The sequence below is a fragment of the Nothoprocta perdicaria genome, unplaced genomic scaffold (assembly GCF_003342845.1).
Source record: "Nothoprocta perdicaria isolate Ctin4 unplaced genomic scaffold, notPer1 scaffold_178, whole genome shotgun sequence".
NCBI classification, from domain to species: domain Eukaryota; kingdom Metazoa; phylum Chordata; class Aves; order Tinamiformes; family Tinamidae; genus Nothoprocta; species Nothoprocta perdicaria.
Genome location: NW_020454960.1, coordinates 1,549,818 through 1,568,234, shown reverse-complemented (window position 1 = coordinate 1,568,234; position 18,417 = coordinate 1,549,818). Strand labels below are relative to the sequence as shown.

General features: G+C 42.9%; 2 long non-coding RNA genes across 3 annotated transcripts in view; both read right to left on the bottom strand.

Moving 5' to 3' along the window:
- Positions 1-4,633: 4,633 nt before the first annotated feature.
- Positions 4,634-7,440, bottom strand: LOC112944908. The gene is made up of 2 exons (XR_003248862.1): positions 7,235-7,440; positions 4,634-5,043 (listed from the first exon to the last, which is right to left on the bottom strand). It is a non-coding gene; the product is annotated as an uncharacterized LOC112944908 (long non-coding RNA).
- Positions 7,441-14,069: 6,629 nt separating this feature from the next.
- The window catches only part of LOC112944907, an 11,157-nt gene continuing 6,809 nt past the window's right edge, over positions 14,070-18,417 (bottom strand). The window contains exons 1-3 of one of the 2 annotated variants that reach the window (XR_003248861.1): positions 18,200-18,303; positions 14,970-15,026; positions 14,070-14,340 (exon numbers count right to left, since the gene is read on the bottom strand). This is a non-coding gene — a long non-coding RNA (uncharacterized LOC112944907). Of the gene's footprint in view, positions 14,341-14,969; positions 15,027-18,199; positions 18,304-18,417 lie in introns of those variants that run through there. The other variant, XR_003248860.1, reaches the window with a different exon arrangement.

The window sequence follows — 18,417 nt, the reverse complement described above, 5'->3', positions numbered from 1 at the left end:
AGCTCAAAAGGTATGAGAAAATGGCAAAGACCTCAAATCTTTCTGCTGTTTTCATCCTTTTTTTCTTTAAGAGGCATAAGCATCTTTCCAGATGTAGGAAATGTCCACAGACGTCTTGTAGGCAGGACAATATGACAGAGCAGCTCTGGTTGGCAGCCAAGAAGCTCGGATGCTCTGTTCACACCATGCCAATCCTTTTGTTACCTGTTAAAATTCAGTGTTATCTCCCCTCCAAAACATTGAGACCATCTGCCTGCATATGACACTAGCAGTTATTATGTGGCACTTTGCACCTGTGCCCCAGATACTGATTACTGGGCTGTTGGACAGCTAGAAGAAATTCATTCTTGCCATCGGTTGTGCACATCTTTGCACCCCTATCCTCTTTTGTTCATCTGGGTCAATGACAACTGCTTGGATATACATGTTAAAGAAAAAACATTAATAAATCACAATTAGTGGAACTCAATCATCACCACTAGCAATTAAAAGCACTAGCTGCAAGGACTGAGAGCTTCATCTGAGCAGCAAGAGATTCCTCAGCCAGCTCCTGCTGAATCTGGGACTGATGCTGGAGAAGCAGATGGGAACAGATGCCAAGAGGAGGACAAAAAGTGATCTGCATAAGGGAAACAGTTGTTCCCGATGGCTAATGTCTAACCTGTCTCCAGAAAACAGGAGATTTTTTGTGCCTAAGCACAAGGCAGCAGCTTAGGCGCAGAGTGCACAAATAGTGCTGCTGCCTCTGCAGTAAACTCCATTGAGCACCTGACTTATGTGAATTACCTGGTTGAGATAAATTCCACTAAGGTAATGGCTTCTGGGGACAGTTCATGCTTTCCTTTGGTCTCCTCAACCGCTGTTACTCTTCCCACGCTGGGCCGCATTGTGAAGGCAATCACTTCATCTGCTGCACTTAAGGATGTCTCACCAGTTTCCATTATAAACCTCTTTAGAAAGATGCTGCAGGCTCCCATCTGGCAGCCAAGTGAGGGCAGGAAAGCAAAGGTCTGACAGAGCCTTAAAAAGGCTGGTTTTCACCGTTTCTCCAAGCAAGAGGCAAAACAAAATATATTCTCTCCCTGTAGCACTTTGCTGCAATTGTGTTATACAAAACTGCCTTTTTTTTTTTTTTTTTTTTTTTTTTTTTTNNTTTTTTTTTTTTTTTACTGTGTCTTTGAGATGCAAAGGAAAAAGAGGAGCCAGCTCAGCCGCTTAGGCGAAACGAAGGATGTTAAAATAATGACAGGGAAATATTGGAATTTAAATGCCTCTGTTTAGCCCTGAGAATCCTCCTCCCATGGATATCAATACCTGGCTGGAAAGCAAGCATGTGCCTGGATGCTGAGCTCTCACATCGACGCTTTGCAATGGTCAGCAGTGCTGAGTCGCACTATTGCCTACGAGCAGGGGATCAGGATTTATTGCATTTCACAACATGCCGGTGATACCAGTGTTAACTAAGAGCTTAAGTCATGGGCCTGGACATCTTTGGCTCTGTGCAAACTCATATTTCATCTCAGCATCCACCCTGTTTCTCAACCTACTGCTCCTGTGTAGGTCAAAACACAGCCAAGCTCAGCACCCAAAGCTGGGTTCATTGCTTGGTCCAAAGTAAACCATCCTTTGGAGCACAGCTGCTCTTTCCTGAAGGACACGTACTACAGAGCCTCTTCCATACTTTTTTTTTTTTGTGGGAATGGCCCCAATTCAGTAGTAATATCCTGAGTCCGAGTGCTGGAGCTGCAATAGCAGATTGCAGAAACCAAAGTTCGCACAAGCAGCGACCGGGCGATGCGAAAGTGAACTTTGTGCCTCCCAATAATTTCATCCTTTCTATTTCACAATCTGCAGATCAGGCTCCAAATGTCATTCCGCACTGCAGCACGCTCCCATTTTCCCCTTCCTCTCAGCTACAAAATACCAAGTCATGTAAAGCCTTATCTAAAGCCCTTTTCTTGCTCTGCTTCCATTATTAAGCATTTATTCCAGGGATAACTCTTCAGAAAAAAAGAAAGAATTGCCTTAGCAGCCAGAAGTGGGCAATGCACAGCCAACTTTGCTGTGCCAGGGTTGGACAGACAGCAGGGCAGAAGACACCAGGACCACAGGAGAGACCAAGTTGCAACTTTATGCTAGACCTTCATGGCACATTTGGCCCATGTACTACCCCTGAAACACAACTCGGGTGATTTCACTGCACCCCAAAACAGCCTGAACACAGTCCCTCAGATGCCCCTTGCATAGACTGATGGCCCGACAACAGAAGTAATTGGCACTGGTTGAAGCAGAATAGCTTGAGTTTGCTAATAAAAGCCCCTTGCTATTTTTCCTAAAATAAGAAAATTAATTTTCTTTATTAGGAGGATCCAAGAGAATTATCCTGGGAACAGACAAAACTTCCAAGCAGAGTCAGCCTTCATTACACACATAAGCAGAACACTTCAGTGTTGGGGACATGCAAGGAAATCTTAAAGCAATGAAGTAACACATTGCTTCTTACTTGATGCTTTCCGCACATCCCAGCATGACTCTCCACTAATGCATAGGGGTTTTTTTCAGAACCCTGTAAAAGACTGACAAATAGGTATTACTCTTCTCTAGTCACCATAAAACTGCAAAATTTAACAAAGAAAATACAATACACTGTATTTGGAATATCCTGAATAGCTTCAAGGAGAACTCACTGAACAATAAATCGACTGGTGTCCTTCATACAGCTGCCTGCTTGCTGCCACCATAAAGGTTTAAATAGGACCTAACCAGGTCCTAGGTGTTAGGTGAAATTTCATAGCTTTAAAAAAGCCTAACTGACAGAGGCACAGCCCCTTCTCATCTTCCTTCAAAGATTATTTCTCAATCCTTACGCAGCATGTAATAGCTAACCGCTTTGAAGCTGAGGAGAATGGCATCATCTTTGTTCTTTCCAATATCTAAAGCCCTTTTAGCCAATGATCAGTCCAAGGTCTCTACCACTCACAGCACTGCAGCTCTATGGAACAGGCTTCCTCATCTCCAAGTGAAGAGTGATCGCCACCTTCATCCCATGTAATAAAAGCACTTGAAATGCACATATAAAACAGTGTTTTTGAGGATATCTAGAAAAATCCAAGCTTCACAAGAAGCTATTGAGTTGTTTTTGTCCTTGATCCCCAAGATTCCAAAAAAAATGATTTGTTTTTGTCCTTGACCCCCAAGGTTCACAAGAAACTATGGAGTTGTTTTTGTCCTTCACAGCAGTGTTTTCCCCACTTCCTTCATGGTCTGGGTATACTGGAGCAAGAGCTACCAACCTGTTTAGCTGCACAGACACTTTCCATCTCGGAGGAATGAAGTGTGCAAATACCTGCTGAAAGTCCTTGCAAGTCTGAACCTTGATCTCACCTGGCTTCAGACTCCATCCATGCTTGAGGGCTTTGCACAAGGGACTGACAAGACTTGCTTTGAAGCCCCATATGACAGCTAAAGGAGCTGCAGAAGTGTTATCCCTCTCTCTTTAGGGGAACTGTCAAAATAACTCAAAACTACCAAGTGGATGAACAGCAATCCCCAAGTTTGCATCTCAGTTTTCACCCAAGGACGTGTGCAATGGTGGCAAACCAGCCTATGCAGCTTTTCTCCCTTTCTTTAGCGATATCCAGCAAGGGAAAAAGCTGTATATAATATATGTATATATAAATAGCCGTCTCAGTAATTTTTCAAAGCAATCAGTCAAATACTAGCCTCATTTTAATATACTAAAATACAAAAACTATGGAGCTACATAAATGAAAGAATCACTTTTCCTTCCCTCATTGCTATGCAAGACATTTGTGTCCCAAAGTGATTTCCATCATGTTTATTTTTTTTTCCTTCTGGCTAAAGAATCAAGAAATAATTTTTTTTGCGCTTTCCAGAATCATAGGTAACATTAAATATTGAACTGCAGGGACTGTTTCTCAGTTAAAAGCAAACAGAGCTGCTCAGTGCTCCAAACAGCATAAATAACGTCAAAGATGGATTTAGTATTAATTTGGTGCGGAGGCTTGCACTGTGTGCCATGTTAAACACTGCTGGTTTCAATTTATTCCTCACCTCCGGGTAAGTCCCAACCCTAGATTAATGCCATTTGATAAGAGAATGCAATTTTATAAGACGTATTTTGTGCTGCCACAGAAAATATTTGATGAGTGCCACGGAAGGAGAATAAATCTCTAGGAATCATAAAACAAACAGCCTCCTACACTTGCCGAAATAACTCCAAATATTTTTAGAAATCAAAACATCAAACAAAACTTGAGAGAAATTCGTGCTTCGTTTCATTAAGAACACCCGCTCCTCCAGACATGCTGAACAGCATCAGGGAGCCGAGTAAGGGGGGGTAGGATGCATATCCATCTATCTGTGAAAGTATAAGTTTGTGAAGAGGATAACGAGACATTTTACTGTGCACTGCTGTTTCTTTTCCTGGGTAATGGATGGAAAGTAAATTCCTTCTTTGACAGGGTGACTGGCCTAGCGAGCAAGGAGAAGAGCAGTAGAAATGATTTACTTGAACTTCTGCGCAGCTTTTGACATGCTCCCATGTGACATTCTCATAAGCAACCTGCAGAAGTATGCTCCAAACGGATGTGGAAGGCATTGAAAAAAAAGAAGAAAATTTCTCTCAGTTGTGCTGTTCTCAGTATTGCGGTGTCTCCATGGGATATCTCCCCTTAGGGCATTCCCCTTGAAGAAGCTGGCGAGATGGTCTCTGGGGAAGGATGTTGTCTTTACAACCTAGCACTACAGGCCAGGCAAACCAAAGCCCAACCTTCACCTCCACCACCTCTCTCCAGCCTGACCATGCTAAACCTCTCTATGGAGAGGATCAAGTCCTGGAGAAGATGCCCACCACACGAGCACTTGGGCAACAGCATGACATCACATTGGCCTTCTGGTCTTCCAAAAGAAGAAAGTAGAAGGAAACAACCCTTAAGAAGAGGGACTTGAATGTTGGCATGAAGGCAAGAAGCACAGAGCTCATACCAATATGATGAGTGCTCAGTCCCATCTTTCATTCACCTAGCAAGAGACAGAAATGTGTGAAATCCTGCCAGGAGGGAAGAGCAACATAAAAATGGATGTAAAATGACTACTACATTACACTTGTCTGGCTGGTGAAAGCGAGGAGAAGCAAATCCCCTGCTAGGTTGAGCAGTTCTCCTATAAATATTAAAATTAGCTTCTCTCCAAGACCTTTATTATTCATCTTTTGAAATTAGGCAGGATAAGAGGTGTTGTCACAACGTCTCCTGCTGACTTGGCTCACGGAGCTAACATAGCTCCTTTCAGATGAACCAGAACTCCTCTTCCCAAGCACCCTGTTCTGCACTCCTAGGGTAGCACTACATCCCACCAGCATGCTGCCTCACATCTTCCAGATTTCAGGCACTGCTCAAGGCATCTGGTGTTCCGTATCTCCTTCCCGGGTTTTAAAACCCCCTGGAAGGGCAAATTCTGTCCACTCTGAGCGGTCCTATCTAAGCATATCCCACCTCAGCCCAAAGCAGACCCCAAATCAAGGTTTCTCTTCATTTAAGTGCTTCACCATAAGCTATGGCAGCACTGGCCCATTCAGCATCCTAGCTCCAGAGCTTCAGCCACAGCAATTCCTTTCAGCTGGCCATGGGTTTCCTGCAGCAATTCTTTTTAATGGGCCACGGGTAACCCCCTGCTCCACATGCCAACTCATGTGCATCCCATTCAGTGCTCCCTATATCCCCCATGCATTAGGCAGGGAGCCTGGACACTCACATGTGGATGGCACCAATATGCTTTACAGACTCCAATACCTAATTCCTTGGACTCCTCTACTTCCACTATTCCTTGCCTCCATCCCAAACTGGAAAAATAACACTGTCAATGCCATTTCTGCACATCCTTCCTGACTGGGATGGATAGTGTCTGTGTGGTGCTCAGTGCTGTGACTAAACTTGAAGATTACAAGCTAAATTTGCTAGTCAGGAGTGCAAAATAACACGTGTCCAAATACAGACTTATTTTCCTCATGCAATTCCCAAGTTCATCTGGTATCATTAAGTTCGCTGAAGGTTAATAGCACCCAGTTCTCAAATTCTTGCTTGAGCCTATCTGGCTTTCCACGTAGAGGGCAAGGTGTTTGTGTTTTCTGCATTGGCAGGAAGAGAGTACGTGGACAATAAACACTGTAGCGCCGTGTGCTGCTCCTGATAACATTATCTCCAAAGATTTTAATAACTTGCATCATTATGGAGAAGTTAGCCTCTTGTCTAGGTAAGCACAACAGCTGTTCACCCTGCTAGGAACGGCAATCATGTGCACATTAATTGATAAAAAAGTTTAAGGCTTTCCTTGACTATTTTGGTCACTCTGCTATATAATGACTTTGTTTGCCCTGGATTCTTATTTCTAATTTGCTTCCAGTTTTGTTGCTGAATGTGACAGCCACTCAACTGTCAGATGCTAGCAGCAGAAATGCTCTTTTCATTCATTAAACAATATATAGAAACATGCAAACTTGTCTGCAGTGGGCAAGGCTGGTCCTATAAGCCCTATGTCACCTGCAAAGCTGGGAGTGCACCTCAACACCTGCCCTCACAGAAGCACAGAGGAGAAACACATGCACATTTTCTAAGTACCCTCTCTGGCTTGTAGGAATCAAGGGTTTCCACTCGATTGCTCTGGATTAGAGAAACCCATACGGCTTGGCAAAGACAAGTGCAGTCTGCTCAGGAGTCCTTAGAAAGACACTCTTGGAGGTTTTATTGCCAGCTTGAAGCACACCTCTTTCTCAACCTGGAAAAAATATTCCTGATGCTTCAATGATGGACAGCAACTACACTCGAGAATCTATAAGAGCCAGCTGCCCTCCCTACTCTTCTTCTGTTCTACTTCATCTCCCCACCATCAGCTTCATAACGTAGCTCACCGAAGTGAACATCCAAAAACATTTCTCTCACATTACTTCATATTGATCCTCTCATAACCTTCCCTTGGCTCAGAAAGAACTTCTCCTTTTCCCACATGCAAAGCTTTAAAGATTGCTTAGGGCATGGGACTTGATAACTTCTCCCATGTAAGATGCTTCCTCAGATGGCTGAAATAACTATCATCTTTTCACTTGTTATTTGTCCACAGAGAATATGCACGTTCTTTACAAAAACTGAAACATCAAAACGCTTATCTTGATTACTGACCAGAGAGTTGGTTGGCTCATCTTGATTACTTGACTTACCAGAGAAGCATCCCATGGGAGATGCAGTTGAATAGCATGTGCTGCCATTCTTCTCTGTAGACTAAAGAAAACAAAAGTCTTCCATTTTCCATGATGTAGTAAGCCTTCAGGAAAAGGCCAACTTTCCCAAACACAGTGCAGTCCTCCTGTAAGCTTGTAGAGCACCAAGAATGTTTCTTGGAAGACTTCCAGAAGACAGAAAAGCTGACATACCAGAGCATGGTATTTCAACTCTGACTCATTGGATGGCATATCTTCCTCCTGGGGAAAAAAACAAGGATAGTCAGGACCTCAATTAGTTGAGTGGACCAAGTTCAATTACTTAGTGTTAGGAATTGGCCATAGCTGGCAATAAATATTCCTCTTAATAAACCATTCTGCCTCCCCACCACCCAAGGCTTTCCTTTGCACAACAAACTATGGAGAGAACATTCAGCAGTGGGGGGCGGGGGAAAGCGTGGGTTTCATTTTAATATGCACAGGAGATCAATTAATGCATTTCATATGCAAATAGGACTGCAATGACCCTGATTCAGAATACTTGTTATTTCTGGAGCTGGCATATGGTTCTCTCTAACAGCAGGCATAATGATTGCAATAAATTGGCTCCTAATGCCATGTAATGAACTCTGATTTGTGTTAATTTGGGCAGTACTTAGCAATTTCATGTTAATTTTTTTAATCAGTTTTGTAAGACACTGTATGCGAATTCAGCTTCATGTTTAGGTTTTCAGCAATACTAAGAGCAAAGCATAGCATTTAAATTCACTTTTTGTTGCAAAAACTGTAGGCTATTAACCAAAATACAGATGTGCAGGACAGCCAGACCTCAAAGATATTTTCTGTTATCCATTAACACAAACTCTACTGTTTTTAATTTTTCTAACTCTGCTTTTTGGCAAACACATCCTCGTTCAGTACAATATTTGCTGAATATCATTGCTCCTTATAATAAAGAAAAAAGAATGATTTCAACCAGCAGGCTGTCAGGCAGCAGCGCTTTGAAAGGATAGGAGCACAATTTTGGCCCCTGTGCAAGCCCCAGCCAGCAAAAAGCCTTAAACAAGGCACCTGAAGGAGTCATTAGAAAGGCTCTCATGGATTTCCGCAGGCTTAAGGCTAGCGGAGCAAATCCCACTTGCGCAAAACAACCCCAAATCTGCAAGCAGCTGCCTGCAGGGAATCACCCGGAGCCCCTGCAGAGTTCTCCTTGGAGCCTGTATCAAAGGCCTCTCCTGACATTAGAAGGAATTGGGAATGCTTTGAGTCGCACGAGCTTCACGCGCCCTAGCTGGGCAGGTAGGAGGTTTTGGGAGGGCTTTTCAGCACCCGCCATCTCCTTCATCTCTCCGCTTGCCCAGGGAAAAGGATGATGGCCAGCATCACAGTATCAAGCTGAGCCTGGGGTAGGACTATTTAGGCATTTGCAGAGCATCTTGGACATGAGAGAGGCCTTAGTCCAAAAGCGGGACTCCTTCTGGACAAGTCATGAGATATTAATGACAGAGCTACCTACCTCTCATAACTCGAGAAACACAGTAGAGAATAAACTAGTAACTTCTACTGTTTCCCGTACTAGCCATCATGCTCTTTGCTACTGAATTTGGGTGCTGGATTCCTCCAGATCCTTTGCAGAAGTAGAGCACCTAGACGCAGGCTTAATTGAGCAGCCGAGGGGACTTTTCACATGCTTGATTTTAAGCATGACTTTATGTACATTGCCAAGCAGGGATAAAATTACATGCTCCAGTGCTTGCCTGGGTTGGCGTATTAGTCAAGAGCTGGTGCCCTGGAGTAAGCTTTCCTTGATTTAAATCTAATTTTCTATGTTATCAACGCTTTACGTAATAAAATCAGAAAATGTCGGACTTCTAATAGAAACTAACATGCAGCTTTAAATTTAAAAAGGCTCCTGCCTCACTGGGATAAAAGTATCCCATTAAAATCTGCATTTGCAATTCTAATTGTTTGGACTCCCCTCTTCTGCTCTGTCTCTTCCCCCTTCCCTTATAATCAGCTTTCCTTGGATTCACATGAAGATAATGCACAAGCAACAAGGGAAAGCTCTAACACCCTGCAAAGCTGTTGGATAATCAGGTCACTTAAAGTTACCATGTGTGGTCTTATGAGGCCGCTTTTGGGTTGCTAAAAATGCTATAGGTAAATACAGTCATTAAGATGAATATATGAATATTGCAATATCCAAAGTGCCCCCGTCACACACACACACACACAAACATTAGCACAAAACAGGACTTCAGGGCAAGAGAGAAGCATTTTGCAATAGGACTTGCATCAAATACTACCGAGACAACGGAGTACTAGAAAAGTTACCTTCCATAACAGATTTAATTGACTTGATGTCTATTAATGTTGCATTGATGATCATTGCCACCCTTCTTAGTCCTTACTCTCTACCTTTCCCCTTGTAGCTCTTCCATTTCTAAAGGAAATAGTCCTCAAAGCAGGGGCAATTTTGAACTGCAGAGAAAACAGCTCTGCACTGTGGAAATCCTGGAGGTTTTTCCACCAATCCTTGCCATCCCATGCTCCCCTTTCCTCTCCATTGCATGACCTTGGGTAGCCCAAGCGAGCTCACAAGGTGCTTCAGCACATCCCTCATCAAGGAGATGAGCACAAGAATAATTTCCCCATCAGGACAGTAAGAATTTATAATATAACATGCCCAGCAATCCACAGAGGAAGCATATTACATGAAGCACAAGGGCAGACTTTGCCACATTATTATAATCAGCTCTAACCCTTGACATTATTTAACAGAGGTAGTAACAGCTCGATTTGGAAACTATTTAAGTCCAAGTAGGTTTAATTCTTTGGCTTCACTCTGTTTTGGAGAACCCTTAAAGCAGACCTAAAAGCCTGAGAGTTTAACAGTTTAACTTTGGCCCAAGACACATGTTTATTTTTCTGTGAGGGCAGTGGCATTCAGATATTCTTATTTGCTACATCCATTAATGCAATCACCAGACATTTCAATCAGCAATTATGACTTTTTTTTCATAAGACACAGCTCCATCTCAATTATATGGATCGTTATGTCAGAAAAAGAAGAAAAAGAAAACAACAAGACCCACAAAACAAACACAACGATTTGAAAATACTTATTCCACATAAATTACAATTCACAACACAAAAATGAGAGACTCTGACAGGAACCCTGCTAAGTTTATTGACATTATTAAGCATGTATTGTGCGGATTGAAGACCTCTTGATAACACTTCACTCTATGCCAAGAGATGTGCTGCCAAGGTTAGTACATCCCAAACTGGTTACATCAAAGAGAGTACCTATTTTACTTCAACTTTCCTGAAGGCAGGAAGAAAATGGTTTTTTTTTGATGAGATGGAAGAGGAAAGCAAAGAGATGATTAATATAGAGAAGGCGAGAGATCTAAAATAGTGAGTTAAGATAGGCTATGTTCACCACCATGTGCATCCCCTTTGAAATGTAACTTCAGCCTTCTCTTGTACCAAAGCCATAAGGATGTGACCTTAATGCCTGATACGTATGCAAAAATACCATTAGCAAACAGGAAAAAGGTGCCAAATATACACTGAGATAAACTTGCACCCAAGTAGCATCCCCTTTATCTCATTTCCACTCCATCGTGCTCTGTAGTAGAGAGTTCCAATGTGATATATTTAAGGTTACTGTCCTCAGGGACATACAGTACTTTAGGTGCTGCAGGTGGATCAACCATAAATCAAATATTTATATGCCATTCCTTTTTTAACAATGAATATCTGGATGGATAGAGAAAAAGAAATATATCTCGCCTTCCCAAAATCTCAGGCAGAAAACTGATGATGGTGTATCCTTTAGCAGGAGCGTCATAGTTGCACTTTGTAAGATGGGACACCAAGATGCACTTGATTTCTGAATCAACAGGAAGGATTTACGATTCAGACAAGAGGTATACCAGAGGTTAAATAGAGACATCTAAGTGATAGGAAGTGAGGAGTAGATGAAAATGACATTAGGAGATGTATCAAGGTCAAGCAAGTAATATTACAGCAATGAATAAGTTCAGCAGACCAATTTGTAACTGTCAGTACAGTCACTCCTGAGCCAAAGAAGTGTGTGCAAAGCCACAGATAGACTCACAAAATGTATTATTAACACCGTGTACCTTCACTGAAGCTGATGTAGAGGCTGTAGCAGCCCAGATCATAAAAAGCAATGGCCATACAGTGGCAAGATCGCTGTTGCAGGTGTCTACCTCATCACCTTTGAAAGAGATGAAGTTTTCCTTGTGCCTCCCACACCAGCCCTGAGGACAAGTTCACTAGGCCTGGATGAGAGCCATAACAACACCCAAAATGCGTTCCAAACAACAAAACTTGTTGCAAACAATCATACCAAAGGCATGAGTGGCATTAAACTCCTATCTTATCTCCATGTGGGAACATGGAGAATTAAGGCCAAGAGGTGGTCGTTGCTTGAATTTTCAGGTTGTGCATCAATACTTGGTTCCTTCTCCTTTTTGGTTCAGAAGGGGCCCTTGTATTGATAAGGCTTACTCTGCTCAGACCCAGTCTTCATCAAGAATCTGTTCTTCCTAAATCACACCTTCATTTAGAGGCATGAGTAGCTAACACCAGCTTTTCTTCTTCCCCCAAAGGCACCTTATTGCCACAGGGAAGTTGCATCACTATTACTTCAGTGAAGGTTTGGGCATGTCTTTGCTTCTTCTGCCAGATCCCCAGCAATCTTCTCCCTCAAAGGAAGAGCTTAGCAAGCTAACCAGACAGGTTCATACTCCAAAATAACACAGGTTCACCCCCTTATTGTCCACAGCAACCATGTGGGGAGATCTGCCCTGCTGAGATTTGAAGTGCATCAGAATGGGCATCAGGGTCTAGAACATGGTTTACTCCCCCATAGAGGCTGCAACTTTGAGCCCAGCTCAAGACCAAAGAGGTCCTGATAACTCTGTTTGCACGAACATTACCAGCTCAGACCAACAGGAGTGATGCAGAAGCAGCCCAGTGTGTTTTTAAACACAACAGACTCTCCTCCTCCTGAAAGTCATGCTGCACAGGCTGAAGAATTTCATCTCTTTTGGAGCAAGCAAAGGCCACTTGTCAAACTCCACTAAACCAACAGGTCACACTTTCCCCCGAACCCACGGTCCCAGCTGTGAACAAAAACACATCAAACCCTTCTGTTCTTCCATCTCCCTTCAGTGCGCTGCTCGAGAAAGGAGAAATTTATGGGGGAGAGGCTGTTTTTGCATTGACCTCCGGGGGCACCGCTTTATGGATATGAATAATCACAGTGTCAGAGGCCATACGTGGGCAAGAGCAAGGCTCTCATCACGGTGCTGAGGGAGACGTGAGGTGCAACGGCTACCACTTGTTTCCCTTGGCACTGACCCCTCATAAAGGAAATCGGTGTCTGCTCCAGCTCTTTGTGCACGGTCTGAATAAGAAGCGAGAGTTCAAACTCTGCTGTCCAAGCACAGCTAAGAATATATGCTATGCTTCTGAGAGGGGTTAGCTACCTTTGATGTGAAATGATATCCATCATTCTGGCTCACAGGGATGCTGAGGAGTGTCACGCACCCTCTCTCTGGTCACCTTTCTGGGTCAGGATGCTCTGTTGAATCAAGGGGGTAAAAAGTCGAGCAAAAGCATAGAAACCCCTAGAGATACTGTTGTGATGGGAACTCTCCCTCCTGACTCTAGGAGTTCAGTACATATTCCTACATCTGAGCTACCAGCAGATCAAGGTCTAAAGAGCGATTCTCCCAAGAGAAAGGAGCCACCTTCGACTTTCCTTATATGTGTCTTGAACCCAATTAACGCCAAGATCCTAAATCCATGCTAAAAATATCCAACAAACTACTCTGACTCAAAAAAGCACTCAGCGATTCCTACCACCACTGGCAAAGGAAAAGGCTTCTGCTGTCCTGTCCATTGCCTCCTCATTGTCTGAAACCAGAGTTCTGTGAAACAAATCTCTCAAGGGAGAAAAAAGATAAAGCTGTGCCAAAGTAGGACCTAAAAGAGGTGGGGGAAAGGGCAGCTCCAAGATCACTTTTCCAGCCCTTTCAACCTCCTTTGCAAGTTTGTCAAGGAATTTGACTCCACACAGGATACTCATTCAACCCCAGCACCAGTTGATTCCTGAGACAACTCTTTTCAATCAAGTAAACTTGTCATGCAGGGTGGAGGGAACGAGCTTGCTGGCAGACATCTCCAGAGTATGACTGCTCACAAATGTTTTCATCTGTCCTTGGAGCAAGTCCCAGTATGACTCTACTGGGCTAGAGGATACTAGTCCGGTATGTTTTGCTGGGCTAGAGGAGGGCAGGTAACACCACAAACTGGTTGTGGTTCTTTCATCGGTGCTACCGCATCCCCTGATAGTCTAAAGCAACAGAGGATTCCCCACCAGTCTTTAATCCACATTACTGAATCACTGAAAGTTTTATTGGTTTGCTGCTACTCTTTCTGTCCTCAATCTCTTCTTTTCCCAGTCTGATTTTTCCATAACAAATGTGAATTTAATAACTACAGCATACAGTACATAACCTTACTTCTTATTCCATCACAGCTGGTAGAAACATAACATGTTAATTTATCACTGTTCATCCTACTGACCAGTAGGAGTTCTTGTTTTAATCAGTCTAGGGCCAATGTCTAAGACTTAGGAGTGAATTATTGCAGTGGTAGATTGAGCAAAGAATATAGTCAAGGTTGAATTCCTGCTCTGACTTAAGCCCTCTTTTCTTTTCCTCAAGACTTGTTAAATTTGTAATTCACTGTGGATTAATTACCATTTTAGATTGTTAAGGCAAGCCCCCCCCTTAACTTTGACATGTGGCAGAGCAGGGAGACATCATCTTCATAGACAGATGCTCATAATCTGCATATCTCAACCATAGCTGAATAGATCTTAACCTGCATATATCTGGACATGCAGATGGACTGTATTTTGTTCAAAAGGCCTCCATTTGTAATTTTTCAAATCTTAAAATAGTTCAAGGACAGTGTGAAGAAGCAGTGAAGTTCTCTGAAGCAAGAGGGTCCTTAATTTTCCCCTGTTCCAGGAAGAGAGAGGCTACAATTACAGGATGGTTCTAGAATTTGGAAAAAAAAGCAGAGTGGTTTGAATTCAAGAACAATGCCATCATTTGATTTAACTTAAACTACCTAAGACTGAAAAACAGACAAGGACTTTTACAAATTTGAGACAGGACGGTAAGGACTGCACGAAGACGGAGGTGAGTTCAGGAAACCACCCCGAGGATCCCACGACTGAAACCAGCACCAGAAATCACTGCTGCTTTGGAGATTGAGCCTTTGCTTCAACATTCAAGTGTCCTGTTCAATCACAGGTGGTTCTTTGTAAAACAGGGACGAAAACTTGTTTTGTAACTACCTGCTTTGACTTGGAGCATGGTCTACAGAGGCACCTTCACTTATGCAAACTTTAGTTCTGCTAAAGTTCAAAGAGAAAAAAAAAAGGAGAAATATCAATTCTTAAACCTGAGGAGACTCCACAAGGTCCTAGATACTTCCTGGAGCCAAATGGTGCCAGTCTTGTCCAAGCTAAAGTAGATTGCACCAAGGCCCAGAGCCACAAAGCCAGTGCAGATGCAGAAGGGTGTTGGATGAATGAGCCACTTGCCTGCTTTTGTCCACCTAGAAAGACACAGGCCTCAAGCAACCCGAGTTACTTCAAAGCAAATAAATCATCCCACCCTACCTGGTGGGATGAAAAGGTTCAAATGGGACCTTCAGCACACTTTGAGGGACTACCTCCCTGGAACATAAGATATAAGCAACACATATTAATGAGAACAGAGTGCAATCACATATTGTGATTACAGTCATCTCAGCTCATAGCATGGTATAAAGTATAATATGCATCCATCACTTCATAAAGGCTGTGCTTGCCTGTCTAACATACATCATTTGGGACTAAATGACATCATATTCAGACAGAGCAGCCACATTATACTCCAAATAAGTGAAATGTGTTATTTCCACCCCTTATCATAATCAATTTTCTCCCCACAAGCAGCTGCTAATTGAATGCACCTTCAAGATGCAACTCTGCTCTTGGCCAATGTCTAAAAAATAATGCTCCTCGGGCTACTCCATGCACAGACTTAATTGTTTTTAGCAGCGTCTCATTAATCCCATTGTTTGTGCTCCTGGGAGCTAATGTTTGGGGGATCAGCAGGGCCACTGCTCTTTGTCAGTTCGTTTTGTAGAAAAGCCTCCAATCGTCACTGGCTTCTCCAACGTTCCTGCTGAATTTGCCAGGGTGGTATCCAAGCTGCTCCGCCTGAACTTGAGAAATGCTTATTAGTAGTGAAATCATTGACATATTTATTCGCACAAAAGCCCCGTTGTATAACAGCTAATTTAAAGTGGTGGAAATTAGCTCCATGGAACAAAACATAAGGCCATAATGAAGTCATTAGACCCAGCAGAAACATTGCAGCTTGGTTTTCTTCGCCTTAAAATGGCTATGACTTCAGTATTTTGATGGAATTCTCTAATATTCCATTCCCAAGTTACATAAAACATTTATTTGCAAAGTGACTTCAGGCTTTGAAAAAGAAGAAATCCCACAGAAGGAAAATGGTACTTGTTTTGATAAGGCTTTCTGCTATACCTTCATTCATACGACAAGCTCAGTGGTACCTACGCCCACCTAGATAGAGATTTGTGTTCTTAATCTGCAAGTTAAGAAGAGAACTTGTGCCTGTCATTAGTAAGTATACACAATTTAATACTGTTCTCAGCAAAGTTTCATTCTAGGGTACAAGTAACAGCCTGAAATTGGTAATAATTCAATATGTAACTTCATAAAGTTTAAGGCCAAAACTTTTACAGATAAATTATGGTATTGGTGGACAAAATTGACTTGCACTTCCGGGAAACAAGGTTTGATTATGCACTGCTAGGTCCAATTTCATCAGTTATGCATTTGCAGTTCATTTTGTCTCCAGGGCAGGAGTTAAACTTGCTGGGCCGAGGCAAATGCAAAATAAATAAATAAGGAGATACAAGCAGTTGTCTGGGTTGTTGAGCTTGCTTAGCATTTCACTGTATCTCTCTTTTTAATAAGTCATTGCAACAGCAGAATAGATTGCTCAGTAAAAGCTGACATTTAAAACGGAAAAGAGCACAGCTTTAACATGCTGTTCCCAGCAAAGGCATAAACGTACCCACATAAACTCGAGTCAACCTTCTGCTTTACTTTTCTTTTAATATACATACAAGCAGAAGTAATTAGTTAATTGTAGCATTGCAAAAGCAGCCATAAAGATGAATTATAAGCCTCAGGAGGAATGTTTTGTCCCCGCACTTGCACCAAAGGGTACTTGGGATACTGGGACATGATTCATAGCTGTTGGTTCCCTTGTTTGCAACACGTGTTGCTGGATGCTCAGGTTTAGAGAAAGCGTGACTTTCAAAGGCAGAAGGAAGGACAAGAATTTGAAAAAAAATCAAGGCAAAATCAACACAACTGTTCTCTAGAAGAATGAAAATGTCTATGTGTGTTGTACATGCATCTCCTAGTACGTGGTGGTCCTGGACTGGAGTGGGATACTCCAGTTCAAAACAGATTTTGTCAAGAAAAGCAATGCCCCAAGCCTCCAACAGTGCTATGCAAGGAAAGGATTTCACGGCAAAATTGCCAAAAAGGTCAAAGTCCTGTTAAGCATGCAAATAAAGTATGATATTTACCTAAAAATGCCATAATTAATGAGCAAATACATCATCTTGAAATTAATTTGGCAGAGTGATCACACTAAGATGACAGCTCCACTCTCCCAAAGTAACTGATTTCTTCCCCGCCCCCTTTTACATACAAAAGCATTTAAACTAAACATAGTTAGTCCCATGCCAAACTTTGCAGCTCCTCGTCCTTCTTGGTCGCACAGCTTCCTAGTGGGGAATGAGTGGCTTTGGGGAAGCTGGTTAGGATCTCTTAAAGCATCTCTCTTCCTCCGATATTGCTGCAACAGGTCACTTTTGAGGAGGCTCAAGTATTAATATCCAATAATATTGGACAAGGTGGTACAGGCAGAAATCCAAGCTATGGGAACATCACTTGAATTTGGGACCTGTGTTTCTAAAGATCTTCCCCTGTGGAGAGGGGAAGAGAGGCCTGAAGGCTTCTGGAGGTGCAAAACACCCTGAGCATCTCACCTTCACCCTCAGACATTTCCAAGTGAAGAAAGCTGTATGGGTCCTTTCTGGAAGCCCCATCAGCTTTCTGGAAGTCCCTAGCAGCTTAATTTCTCAGCTTCAGTGAAGAAAACTATCATTAAACCCTGACTGCCAAGTGCTTTTTGAAGTTAGAGCTGCGGGAACTGACAGCTACACACCAATGCAGCAGGAAACATGTGAAACCCAGCACATCTGCAGGTCAACACATCAAAAGATGTGCAGGTGACCTACTCAGTGGCCCAAGACGCAGCCTTCTACAGACGGTGGCCAAGACGAGATGCCTTTTACCTCTGGGCCTTGCTGCCAATGCACCTGATGGAAGCGATGGGAAATGTGCTGGGTAAGCACTCTGAGTGCAGGCCACCCATTTGTTAGGCCGGCTGCGATGCCAGCTCCTGCTGGGTCAGCACAGCTGCACCTACGGCTCCATCAAGGCCTCCATCGAGGCCATGCACTGCTCCCTCAGCGGTGCAACACAGCACCCATCCAGGTGATAAATAGCTACAAACACACAAGTTCTGCAGCTACCAGGCTGATTTTTAAGGACGATTGATCAGGAACCACCCATTCTGGAGCTACCTTGATTTTCTGCCTTGGAAAAGCCACCGTTCCCTGCATACCCATCCTCATTTCAGCCCCTGGAAAATCAGCCCCAAAAAAAACAGTCCGTGAACTCATTAGCAGCAACAAGTAACGTTTTCAAAAACAGTTTGTAGCAGATGGAGAGAAGCAATAAATTTAACCCACCTCTTGTCGAGGTCTCTTTCAAAGCTAAACAAGGGATATAATGGGAAACAAGGGCCAGAAGGTCAAGCGAAGGATTTTATTTTCTGCCCTGGTCCTGTAGTGGTCTTCTTCCTTTCAGATTAAAACATAGCTGATATAATTGTGCCCTAATTATAAATCCTGTTGAAGAGTTTTACTCTTTTAGATTTTTTCCCTTTAAGCAACCCCCACCAAACACA